This window comes from Rutidosis leptorrhynchoides, chromosome 5, assembly GCF_046630445.1.
Source record: "Rutidosis leptorrhynchoides isolate AG116_Rl617_1_P2 chromosome 5, CSIRO_AGI_Rlap_v1, whole genome shotgun sequence".
Classification (NCBI taxonomy): Eukaryota; Viridiplantae; Streptophyta; class Magnoliopsida; order Asterales; family Asteraceae; genus Rutidosis; species Rutidosis leptorrhynchoides.
This window is the reverse complement of record NC_092337.1, coordinates 15,843,325-15,857,028: the sequence shown is the minus strand read 5'-3', so window position 1 is coordinate 15,857,028 and position 13,704 is coordinate 15,843,325.

Here is a 13,704-nt window from a genome sequence, read left to right as displayed (position 1 = left end):
GAAAAAGATAGCTTTATATGTATAAATCGAATGATGTTATGAACATCATTACTACCTTAAGTTCCTTGGATAAACCTACTGGAAAAGAGAAAAATGGATCTAGCTTCAACGGATCCTTGGATGGCTCGAAGTTCTTGAAGCAGAATCATGACACGAAAACAAGTTCAAGTAAGATCATCACTTGAAATAAGATTGTTATAGTTATAGAAATTGAACCAAAGTTTGAATATGATTATTACCTTGTATTAGAATGATAACCTACTGTAAGAAACAAAGATTTCTTGAGGTTGGATGATCACCTTACAAGATTGGAAGTGAGCTAGCAAACTTGAAAGTATTCTTGATTTTATGTAACTAGAACTTGTAAAATATATGAAGAACACTTAGAACTTGAAGATAGAACTTGAGAGAGATCAATTAGATGAAGAAAATTGAAGAATGAAAGTGTTTGTAGGTGTTTTTGGTCGTTGGTGTATGGATTAGATATAAAGGATATGTAATTTTGTTTTCATGTAAATAAGTCATGAATGATTACTCATATTTTTGTAATTTTATGTGATATTTCATGCTAGTTGCCAAATGATGGTTCCCACATGTGTTAGGTGACTCACATGAGCTGCTAAGAGCTGATCATTGGAGTGTATATACCAATAGTATATACATCTAAAAGCTGTGTATTGTACGAGTACGAATACGGGTGCATACGAGTAGAATTGTTGATAAAACTGAACGAGGATGTAATTGTAAGCATTTATGTTAAGTAGAAGTATTTTGATAAGTGTCTTGAAGTCTTTCAAAAGTGTATGAATACATATTAAAACACTACATGTATATACATTTTAACTGAGTCGTTAAGTCATCGTTAGTCGTTACATGTAAATGTTGTTTTGAAACCTTTAGGTTAACGATCTTGTTGAATGTTGTTAACCCATTATTTATTATAACAAATGAGATGTTAAATTATTATATTATCATGATATTATGATATATAATATATCTTAGTATGATGTATATACAGTTAAATGTCGTTACAACGATAATCGTTACATATATGTCTCGTTTCGAAATCATTAAGTTAGTAGTCTTATTTTTACATATGTATTTCATTGTTAATACACTTAATAATATATTTACTTATCATTTAACATAATTAACCAAGTGTATCAATATCTTAATATGATTCATATGTACCTAGTAAGACGTTGTTATAACGATAATCGTTAAATATATCGTTTTCGAGTTTCTTAAATTAATAGTCTCATTTTTATGTATATAAATCATTGTTAAAATACCTAATGAGATACATACTTATAATAAAAACATGTTAACTATATATATAACCATATATATGTCATTGTATAGTTTTTACAAGTTTTAACGTTCGTGAATCACCGGTCAACTTGGGTGGTCAATTGTCTATATGAAACATATTTCAATTAATCAAGTCTTAACAAGTTTGATTGCTTAACATGTTGGAAACATTTAATCATGTAAATATCAATCTCAATTAATATATATAAACATGGAAAAGTTCGGGTCACTACAGTACCTACCCGTTAAATAAATTTCGTTTCGAAATTTTAAGCTGTTGAAGGTGTTGACGAATCTTCTGGAAATAGATGCGGGTATTTCTTCTTCATCTGATCTTCACGCTCCCAGGTGAACTCGGGTCCTCTACGAGCATTCCATCGAACCTTAACAATTGGTATCTTATTTTGCTTAAGTCTTTTAACCTCACGATCCATTATTTCGACTGGTTCTTCGATGAATTGAAGTTTTTTGTTGATTTGGATTTCATCTAACGGAATAGTGAGATCTTCTTTAGCAAAACATTTCTTCAAATTCGAGACGTGGAAAGTGTTATGTACAGCCACGAGTTGTTGAGGTAACTCAAGTCGGTAAGCTACTGGTCCGACACGATCAATAATCTTGAATGGTCCAATATACCTTGGATTTAATTTCCCTCGTTTACCAAATCGAACAACGCCTTTCCAAGGTGCAACTTTAAGCATGACCATCTTTCCAATTTCAAATTCTATATCTTTTCTTTTAATGTCAGCGTAGCTCATTTGTCGACTTTGGGCGATTTTCGACCGTTGTTGAATTTGGATGATCTTCTCGGTAGTTTCTTGTATAATCTCCGGACCCGTAATCTGTCTATCCCCCAATTCACTCTAACAAATCGGAGACCTGCACTTTCTACCATAAAGTGCTTCAAACGGCGCCATCTCAATGCTTGAATGGTAGCTGTTGTTGTAGGAAAATTCTGCTAACGGTAGATGTCGATCCCAACTGTTTCCGAAATCAATAACACATGCTCGTAGCATGTCTTCAAGTGTTTGTATCGTCCTTTTGCTCTGCCCATCAGGTTGTGGATGATAGGCAGTACTCATGTCTAGAAGAGTTCCTAATGCTTGCTGTAATGTCTGCCAGAATCTTGAAATAAATCTGCCATCCCTATCAGAGATAATAGAGATTGGTATTCCATGTCTGGAGACGACTTCCTTCAAATACAGTCGTGCTAACTTCTCCATCTTGTCATCTTCTCATATTGGCAGGAAGTGTGCTGATTTGGTGAGACGATCAACTATTACCCAAATAGTATCAAAACCACTTGCAGTCCTTGGCAATTTAGTGATGAAATCCATGGTAATGTTTTCCCATTTCCATTCCGGGATTTCGGGTTATTGAAGTAGACCTGATGGTTTCTGATGCTCAGCTTTGACCTTAGAACACGTCAAACATTCTCCTACGTATTTAGCGACATCGGCTTTCATACCCGGCCACCAAAAATGTTTCTTGATATCCTTGTACATCTTCCCCGTTCCAGGATGTATTGAGTATCTGGTTTTATGAGCTTCTCTAAGTACCATTTCTCTCATATCTCCAAATTTTGGTACCCAAATCCTTTCAGCCCTATACCGGGTTCCGTCTTCCTGAATATTAAGATGCTTCTCCGATCCTTTGGGTATTTCATCCTTTAAATTTCCCTCTTTTAAAACTCCTTGTTGCGCCTCCTTTATTTGAGTAGTAAGGTTATTATGAATCATTATATTCATAGATTTTACTCGAATGGGTTCTCTGTCCTTCCTGCTCAAGGCATCGGCTACCACATTTGCCTTCCCCGGGTGGTAACGAATCTCAAAGTCGTAATCATTCAACAATTCAATCCACCTACGCTGCCTCATATTCAGTTGTTTCTGATTAAATATGTGTTGAAGACTTTTGTGGTCGGTATATATAATACTTTTGACCCCATATAAGTAGTGCCTCCAAGTCTTTAATGCAAAAACAACCGCTCCTAATTCCAAATCATGCGTCATATAAATTTGTTCGTGAATCTTCAATTGTCTAGACGCATAAGCAATCACCTTCGTTCGTTGCATTAATACACAACCGAGACCTTGCTTTGATGCGTCACAATAAATCACAAAATCATCATTCCCTTCAGGTAATGACAATATAGGTGCCGTAGTTAGCTTTTTCTTCAATAACTGAAACGCTTTCTCTTGTTCATCATTCCATTCAAATTTCTTCCCTTTATGCGTTAATGCAGTCAAGGGTTTTGCTATTCTGGAAAAATCTTGGATGAACCTTCTGTAGTAACCAGCTAGTCCTAAAAACTGGCGTATGTGTTTCGGAGTTTTCGGGGTTTCCCACTTTTCAATAGTTTCTATCTTTGCCGGATCCACCTTAATACCTTCTTTGTTCACTATGTGACCGAGGAATTGAACTTCTTCCAACCAAAATGCACACTTTGAAAACTTAGCGTACAATTCTTCCTTCCTCAATACTTCTAACACCTTTCTCAAATGTTCACCGTGTTCTTGGTCATTCTTTGAGTAAATAAGTATGTCATCAATGAAAACAATGACAAACTTGTCAAGGTATGGTCCACACACTCGGTTCATAAGGTCCATGAACATAGCTGGTGCATTAGTTAAACCAAACGGCATGACCATAAACTTGTAATGACCGTAACGTGTTCTGAAAGCAGTCTTTGGAATATCATCTTCTTTCACTCGCATTTGATGATACCCGAAACGTAAGTCAATCTTTGAATAAACAGACGAGCCTTGTAGTTGATCAAATAAGTCGTCGATTCTCGGTAGTGGGTAGCGGTTCTTGATGGTAAGTTTGTTCAACTCTCGGTAGTCGATACACAACCTGAATGTACCATCTTTCTTCTTGACAAACAAAACAGGAGCTCCCCACGGTGATGTGCTTGGTCGAATGAAACCACGCTCTAAAAGTTCTTGTAATTGGCTTTGCAGTTCTTTCATCTCGCTGGGTGCGAGTCTGTAAGGAGCACGAGCTATTGGTGCAGCTCCTGGTACAAGATCTATTTGAAATTCAACAGATCGATGTGGGGGTAATCCCGGTAATTCTTTCGGAAATACATCGGGAAATTCTTTTGCAATGGGAACATCATTGATGCTCTTTTCTTCAGTTTGTACTTTCTCGACGTGTGCTAGAACAGCATAGCAACCTTTTCTTATTAGTTTTTGTGCCTTTAAATTACTAATAAGATGTAGCTTCGTGTTGCCCTTTTCTCCGTACACCATTAAGGGTTTTCCATTTTCTCGTATAACGCGAATTGCATTTTTGTAACAAACGATCTCTGCTTTCACTTCTTTCAACCAGTCCATACCGATTATCACATCAAAACTCCCTAACTCTACTGGTATCAAGTCAATCTTAAATGTTTCGCTAACCAGTTTAATTTCTCGATTCTGACATATATTATCTGCTGAAATTAATTTACCATTTGCTAATTCGAGTAAAAATTTACTATCCAAAGGCGTCAATGGACAACGTAATTTAGCACAAAAATCTCTACTCATATAGCTTCTATCCACACCCGAATCAAATAAAACGTAAGCAGATTTATTGTCAATAAGAAACGTACCCGTAACAAGCTCCGGGTCTTCCTGTGCCTCTGCCGCATTAATATTGAAAACTCTTCCGCGGCCTTGTCCATTCGTGTTCTCCTGGTTCGGGAAATTTCTAATAATGTGGCCCGGTTTTCCACATTTATAACAAACTACATTGGCATAACTTGCTCCGACACTACTTGCTCCGCCATTACTCGTTCCGACACCATTTGTTCCTTTCGTTCTATTAACCCCTGGTCCCTAGACCTCACACTTCGCCGCGCTATGACCATTTCTTTTACACTTGTTGCAAAATTTGGTGCAGAACCCCGAGTGATACTTTTCACACCTTTGGCATAGCTGCTTCTGATTGTTGTTGTTGTTGTTGTGGTTATTATTGTTGTTGGGATGATTGTTGTAGTTGCTGTTGTTGTTGTTGTTGTTGTTGTTGTTGTTGGGCCGTTTCTTGTAGTTGCGATTGATGTTGCGATTGTTGGGATAATTGTTGCGATTATTGTTGTAATTGCCGTTGTTGTTGTATTGGTGATTCTTATCACCGTTTTCCTCCCACTTTCTTTTGACTTGCTTCACATTGGCCTCTTCAGCAGTCTGTTCTTTAATTCTTTCTTCAATCTGGTTCACTAGTTTGTGAGCCATTCTACATGCCTGTTTTATAGAGGTGGGCTCGTGTGAACTTATATCTTCTTGGATTCTTTCCGATAATCCTTTCACAAACGCATCGATCTTCTCTTCCTCATCTTCGAATGCTCCCGGACACAATAGGCACAATTCTGTGAATCGTCTTTCGTACGTGGTAATATCAAATCCTTGGGTTCGTAACCCTCTAAGTTCTGTCTTGAGCTTATTGACCTCGGTTCTGGGACGGTACTTCTCGTTCATCAAGTGCTTGAATGCTGAACACGGTAGTGCGTACGCATCGTCTTGTCCTACTTGCTCTAGATAGGTATTCCACCATGTTAACGCAGAACCTGTGAAGGTATGCGTAGCGTACTTCACTTTGTCCTCTTCAGTACACTTACTTATGGCAAACACCGATTCGACCTTCTCGGTCCACTGTTTCAATCCGATCGGTCCTTCGGTTCCATCAAATTCCAAAGGTTTGTAGGCAGTGAATTCTTTGTAGGTGCATCCTACATGATTTCCTGTACTGCTAGATCCAAGGTTATTGTTGGTATGTAGCGCAGCCTGTACTGCGGCTATGTTTGAAGCTAGAAAAGTACGGAATTCCTCTTCATTCATATTCACAGTGTGTCGAGTAGTCGGTGCCATTTCCTTCAAAATAGTCAAATGGAACAAGTTAATCATACAGAATATTAAGAGTAGTTAATAGTATTTCGTAGCATAATATGAACTCATTTATAAAAGCTTTTTCTTCATATTAGCATTTTATAAGTTTAAATTCGGGTAGTACCTACCCGTTAAGTTCATACTTAGTAGCTAATATACAATTCAACTACTACAATTCTATATGAAAAACTGATTATAATAATATTTCGCGTTCAAACTTTTATACAATATTTTACAACCTTACAATACCGCTTATTTTACATAAAGCATGAAATATAGCACACAATAACTTTGATACAAGATAGTTGTGAAGATAATTCTAGCTAGTACACAAGTCGTTCAGCAAAGGCAATAAAGACACGTAATTCATACGTCCAGAAACAAGTCATGCATTCTGGTTTTACTAGGATTACTTCCCATCCTTGGTCTTGTGGAACATAACCGTTATGGCCGTTGATAAGACAGCGTGTTGTAACGTCGTCAAAAGGACGAGGGTTACGTAATGTCCAACAGTCCCGTAACAATCTAAACACCTCATTTCTTACCCCAATTACCGACTCCGTCACTTGTGGAAACGTTTTGTTTAATAGTTGTAGCCCGATGTTCTTGTTCTCACTTTGGTGAGAAGCGAACATTACTAATCCGTAAGCATAACATGCTTCTTTATGTTGCATGTTAGCCGCTTTTTCTAAATCACGAAGTCCAATATTCGGATATATTGAGTCAAAATAATTTCTTAACCCGTTGCGTAAAATAGCATTTGGGTTCCCCGCAATATATGCGTCAAAGTAAACACATCGTAACTTATGGGTTTCCCAATGTGATATCCCCCATCTTTCAAATGAAAGTCTCTTATAAACCAAGACATTCTTGGAACGTTCTTCGAATGTCTTACAAACTGATCTCGCCTTAAATAGTTGTGCCGAGGAATTCTGACCGACTCTAGACAAGATTTCATCAATCATGTCTCCGGGTAGGTCTCTTAAAATATTGGGTTGTCTATCCATTTTGTGTTTTTAAACTGTAAAATAGACAAGAGTTAGATTCATAAAAAATACTTATTAATACAAGCAAATTTTACATATATCATAACGCATAAGCACACTATATTACATATATTACACCACACGAATACAACTATCTTATTCCGACTTGCTCATTTCTTCTTCTTCGGTTTTGGTTCGTTTTGCCAAGTTTCTAGGGATATATGATGTTCCCCTAATACTAACTGTCGTTTTCCACAACGGTTTAGAAAAACCTGGTGGTTTAGAGGTTCCCGGGTCATTGTTACAACTTAAGGACTTCGGGGGTTGACGATACATATAAAGTTCATTGGGGTTGGAATTAGATTTCTCTATTTTTATGCCCTTTCCCTTATTATTTTCTTTTGCCTTTTTAAATTCAGTTGGGGTAATTTCTATAACATCATCGGAATTCTCGTCGGAATCCGATTCATCGGAGAATTTGTAATCCTCCCAATATTTTGCTTCCTTGGCGGAAACACCATTGACCATAATTAACCTTGGTCGGTTGGGTGAGGATTTTCTTTTACTTAACCGTTTTATTATTTCCCCCACCGGTTCTACTTCTTCATCCGGTTCCGATTCTTCTTCCGGTTCCGATTCTTCTTCCGGTTCCGACTCTTCTTCCGGTTCCTCTTCGAGAACTTGTGAATTAGTCCACGAATCATTCCAATTTACATTTGACTCTTCATTATTATTAGGTGAGTCAATGGGACTTGTTCTAGAGGTAGACATCTATCACATAATATCAAACGCGTTAAGAGATTAATATATCACATAATATTCACATGTTAAAAATATATAGTTTCCAACAAAATTTGTTAAGCAATCATTTTTCAAGTAAACACGGTCGAAGTCCAGACTCACTAATGCATCCTAACAAACTCGATAAGACACACTAATGCAAAATTCTGGTTCTCTAAGACCAACGCTCGGATACCAACTGAAATGTCCCGTTCTTATTGATTAAAAACGTTCCATATTAATTGATTTCGTTGCGAGGTTTTGACCTCTATATGAGACATTTTTCAAAGACTGCATTCATTTTAAAACAAATCATAACCTTTATTTCATCAATAAAGGTTTAAAAAGCTTTACGTAGATTATCAAATAATGATAATCTAAAATATCCTGTTTACACACGACTATTACATAATGGTTTACAATACAAATATGTTACAACAAAATAAGTTTCTTGAGTGTAGTTTTTACACAATATCATACAAGCATGGACTCCAAATCTTGTCCTTATTTAAGTATGCAACAGCGGAAGCTCTTAATAATCACCTGAGAATAAACATGCTTAAAACGTCAACAAAAATGTTGGTGAGTTATAGGTTTAACCTATATATATCAAATCGTAACAATAGACCACAAGATTTCATATTTCAATATACATCCCATACATAGAGATAAAAATCATTCATATGGTGAACACCTGGTAACCGACATTAACAAGATACATATATAAGAATATCCCCATCATTCCGGGACACCCTTCGGATATGATATAAATTTCGAAGTACTAAAGCATCCGGTACTTTGGATGGGGTTTGTTAGGCCCAATAGATCTATCTTTAGGATTCGCGTCAATTAGGGTGTCTGTTTCCTAATTCTTAGATTACCAGACTTAATAAAAAGGGGCATATTCGATTTCGATAATTCAACCATAGAATGTAGTTTCACGTACTTGTGTCTATTTTGTAAATCATTTATAAAACCTGCATGTATTCTCATCCCAAAAATATTAGATTTTAAAAGTGGGACTATAACTCACTTTCACAGATTTTTACTTCGTCGGGAAGTAAGACTTGGCCACTGGTCGATTCACGAACCTATAACAAATATGTACATATATATCAAAGTATGTTCAAAATATATTTACAACACTTTTAATACATTTTGATGTTTTAAGTTTATTAAGTCAGCTGTCCTCGTTAGTAACCTACAACTAGTTGTCCATAATTAGATGTACAGAAATAAATCGATAAATATTATCTTGAATCAATCCACGACCCAGTGTATATGTATCTCAGTATTGATCACAACTCAAACTATATATATTTTGGAATCAACCTCAACCCTGTATAGCTAACTCCAACATTCACATATAGAGTGTCTATGGTTGTTCCGAAATATATATAGATGTGTCGACATGATAGGTCGAAACATTGTATACGTGTCTATGGTATCTCAAGATTACATAATATACAATACAAGTTGATTAAGTTATGGTTGGAATAGATTTGTTACCAATTTTCACGTAGCTAAAATGAGAAAAATTATCCAATCTTGTTTTACCCATAACTTCTTCATTTTAAATCCGTTTTGAGTGAATCAAATTGCTATGGTTTCATATTGAACTCTATTTTATGAATCTAAACAGAAAAATTATAGGTTTATAGTCGGAAAAATAAGTTACAAGTCGTTTTTGTAAAGGTAGTCATTTCAGTCGAAAGAACGACGTCTAGATGACCATTTTAGAAAACATACTTCCACTTTGAGTTTAACCATAATTTTTGGATATAGTTTAATGTTCATAATAAAAATCATCTTCTCAGAATAACAACTTTTAAATCAAAGTTTATCATAGTTTTTAATTAACTAACCCAAAACAGCCCGCGGCGTTACTACGACGGCGTAAATCCGGTTTTACGGTGTTTTTCGTGTTTCCAGGTTTTAAATCATTAAGTTAGCATATCATATAGATATAGAACATATGTTTAGTTGATTTTAAAAGTCAAGTTAGAGGGATTAACTTTTGTTTGCGAACAAGTTTAGAATTAACTAAACTATGTTCTAGTGATTACAAGTTTAAACCTTCGAAAAAGATAGCTTTATATGTATGAATCGAATGATGTTATGAACATCATTACTACCTTAAGTTCCTTGGATAAACCTACTGGAAAAGAGAAAAATGGATCTAGCTTCAACGGATCCTTGGATGGCTCGAAGTTCTTGAAGCAGAATCATGACACGAAAACAAGTTCAAGTAAGATCATCACTTGAAATAAGATTGTTATAGTTATAGAAATTGAACCAAAGTTTGAATATGATTATTACCTTGTATTAGAATGATAACCTACTGTAAGAAACAAAGATTTCTTGAGGTTGGATGATCACCTTACAAGATTGGAAGTGAGCTAGCAAACTTGAAAGTATTCTTGATTTTATGTAACTAGAACTTGTAAAATATATGAAGAACACTTAGAACTTGAAGATAGAACTTGAGAGAGATCAATTAGATGAAGAAAATTGAAGAATGAAATTGTTTGTAGGTGTTTTTGGTCGTTGGTGTATGGATTAGATATAAAGGATATGTAATTTTGTTTTCATGTAAATAAGTCATGAATGATTACTCATATTTTTGTAATTTTATGAGATATTTCATGCTAGTTGCCAAATGATGGTTCCCACATATGTTAGGTGACTCACATGGGCTGCTAAGAGCTGATCATTGGAGTGTATATACCAATAGTACATACATCTAAAAGCTGTGTATTATACGAGTACGAATACGGGTGCATACGAGTAGAATTGTTGATGAAACTGAACGAGGATGTAATTGTAAGAATTTTTGTTAAGTAGAAGTATTTTGATAAGTGTCTTGAAGTCTTTCAAAAGTGTATGAATACATATTAAAACACTACATGTATATACATTTTAACTGAGTCGTTAAGTCATCGTTAGTCATTACATGTAAATGTTGTTTTGAAACCTTTAGGTTAACGATCTTGTTGAATGTTGTTAACCCATTGTTTATTATAACAAATGAGATGTTAAATTATTATATTATCATGATATTATGATATATAATATATCTTAGTATGATGTATATACAGTTAAATGTCGTTACAACGATAATCGTTACATATATGTCTCGTTTCGAAATCATTAAGTTAGTAGTCTTATTTTTACATATGTATTTCATTGTTAATACACTTAATAATATATTTACTTATCATTTAACATAATTAACCAAGTGTATCAATATCTTAATATGATTCAAATGTACCTAGTAAGACGTTGTTATAACGATAATCGTTATATATATCGTTTTCGAGTTTCTTAAATTAATAGTCTCATTTTTATGTATATAACTCATTGTTAAAATACCTAATGAGATACATACTTATAATAAAAACATGTTAACTATATATATAACCATATATATGTCATTGTATAGTTTTTACAAGTTTTAACGTTCGTGAATCACCGGTCAACTTGGGTGGTCAATTGTCTATATGAAACATATTTCAATTAATCAAGTCTTAACAAGTTTGATTGCTTAACATGTTGGAAATATTTAATCATGTAAATATCAATCTCAATTAATATATATAAACATGGAAAAGTTCGGGTCACTACAAAACCTAGTAAGAACGAGTAGTATTGGCTCAATACTAATATTTAAATGGATGTCAAAATGGTTTTACGAATTATTTCATGTATTATTTCTATAATTATTTCACTTGTTTCTCGAATTGATTCAATGCTTTCAACAAGAACATTTTTTTACAGTTTTAATTTTACTTTCCCAGATATTAAATTTCGCATAAAACTACTCATTTTTGTGTGTGAAATAAATAGACTTTTCATGAATTTTTCTGTCAAAATACTCTTATTTTTTCTAAATTTTCTGAATGAACCGGTCTAGATGAAATTGTTTGGTTGAAGTGGTTTGACTGTGAAAGTATTTTTATATAAAATGGTATGTGAAACCTAGTAAGAACGAGTAAAATTGGCTCAATGCTAATATTTAAATGGACATCATAATGGTTTCACGAATTATTTCATGTATTATTTCTATAATTATTTCATTGGTTTCTAGAATTGATTCAATGCTTTCAACAAGAATATTTTTTTACAGTTTTAATTTTACTTTCCTAGATATTAAATCTCGCGTAAAAGTACTCATTTTAGTGTGTGAAATAAATAGACTTTTCATGAATTTTTCTGTCAAAATACTCTTATTTTTTCTAAATTTTCTGAATGAACCGGTCTAGATGAAATTGTTCGGTTGAAGTGGTTTGACAGTGAATGTGTTTTTGTATAAAATGGTATGTGAAACCTAGTAAGAACGAGTAATATTAGCTCAATGCCAATATTTAAATGGACGTCAGAATGGTTTCACGAAATATTTCATGTATTATTTCTATAATTATTTTATTAGTTTCTCGAATTGATTCAATGTTTTCAACAAGAGTATTTTTTTATAGTTTTAATTTTACTTTCTCAGATATTAAATCTCGCGTAAAACTACTCATTTTAGTGTGTAAAATATATAGACTTTTCATGAATTTTTCTGTCAAAATACTCTTATATTTTCTAAATTTTCTGAATGAACCGGTCTAGATGAAATTGTTTGTTGAAGCGGTTTGACTGTGAATGTGTTTTTGTATAATATGGTATGTGAAACCTAGTAAGAACGAGTAATATTGGCTCAATGCTAATATTTAAATGGACGTCAGAATGGTTTAACGAACTATTTCATGTATTATTTCTTTAATTATTTCATTGGTTTCTCGAATTGATTCAATGCTTTCAACAAGAATATTTTTTACAGTTTTAATTTTACTTTCCCAGATATTAAATCTCGCGTAAAAATACTCATTTTAGTGTGTGAAATATATAGACTTTTCATGAATTTTTCTGTCAAAATACTCTTATATTTTCTAAATTTTCTCAATGAACCGGTCTAGATGAAATTGTTTGTTGAAGCGGTTTGACTGTGAATGTGTTTTTGTATAAAATGGTATGTGAAACCTAGTAAGAACGAGTAATATTGGCTCAATACTAATATTTAAATGGACGTCAGAATGGTTTCACGAACTATTTCATGTATTATTTATTTAATTATTTCATTGGTTTCTCGAATTGATTCAATGCTTTCAAAAGAATATTTTTTTTACAGTTTTAATTTTACATTCCCAGATATTAAATCTCGCGTAATACTACTCATTTTAGTGTGTGAAATAAATAGACTTTTCATGAATTTTTCTGTCAAAATACTCTTATTTTTTTTAAATTTTCTGAATGAACCGGTCTAGATGAAATTGTTTGGTTGAAGCGGTTTGACCGTGAATGTGTTTTTGTATAAAATGGTATGTGAAACCTAGTAAGAACGAGTAAAATTGGCTCAATGCTAATATTTAAATGGATGTCAGAATAGTTTCACGAATTATTTCATTTATTATTTCTATAATTATTTCACTGGTTTCTCGAATTGATTCAATGCTTTCAACAAGAATATTTTTTTACAGTTTTAATTTTACTTTCCCAGATATTAAATCTCGAGGAAAACTACTCATTTAGTGTGTGAAATAAATAGACTTTTCATGAATTTTTCTGTCAAAATACTCTTATATTTTCTAAATTTTCTGAATGAACCGGTCTAGATGAAATTGTTTGTTGAAGCGGTTTGACTGTGAATGTGTTTTTGTATAATATGGTATGTGAAACCTAGTAAAAATGAGTAAAATTGGCTCAATACTAATATT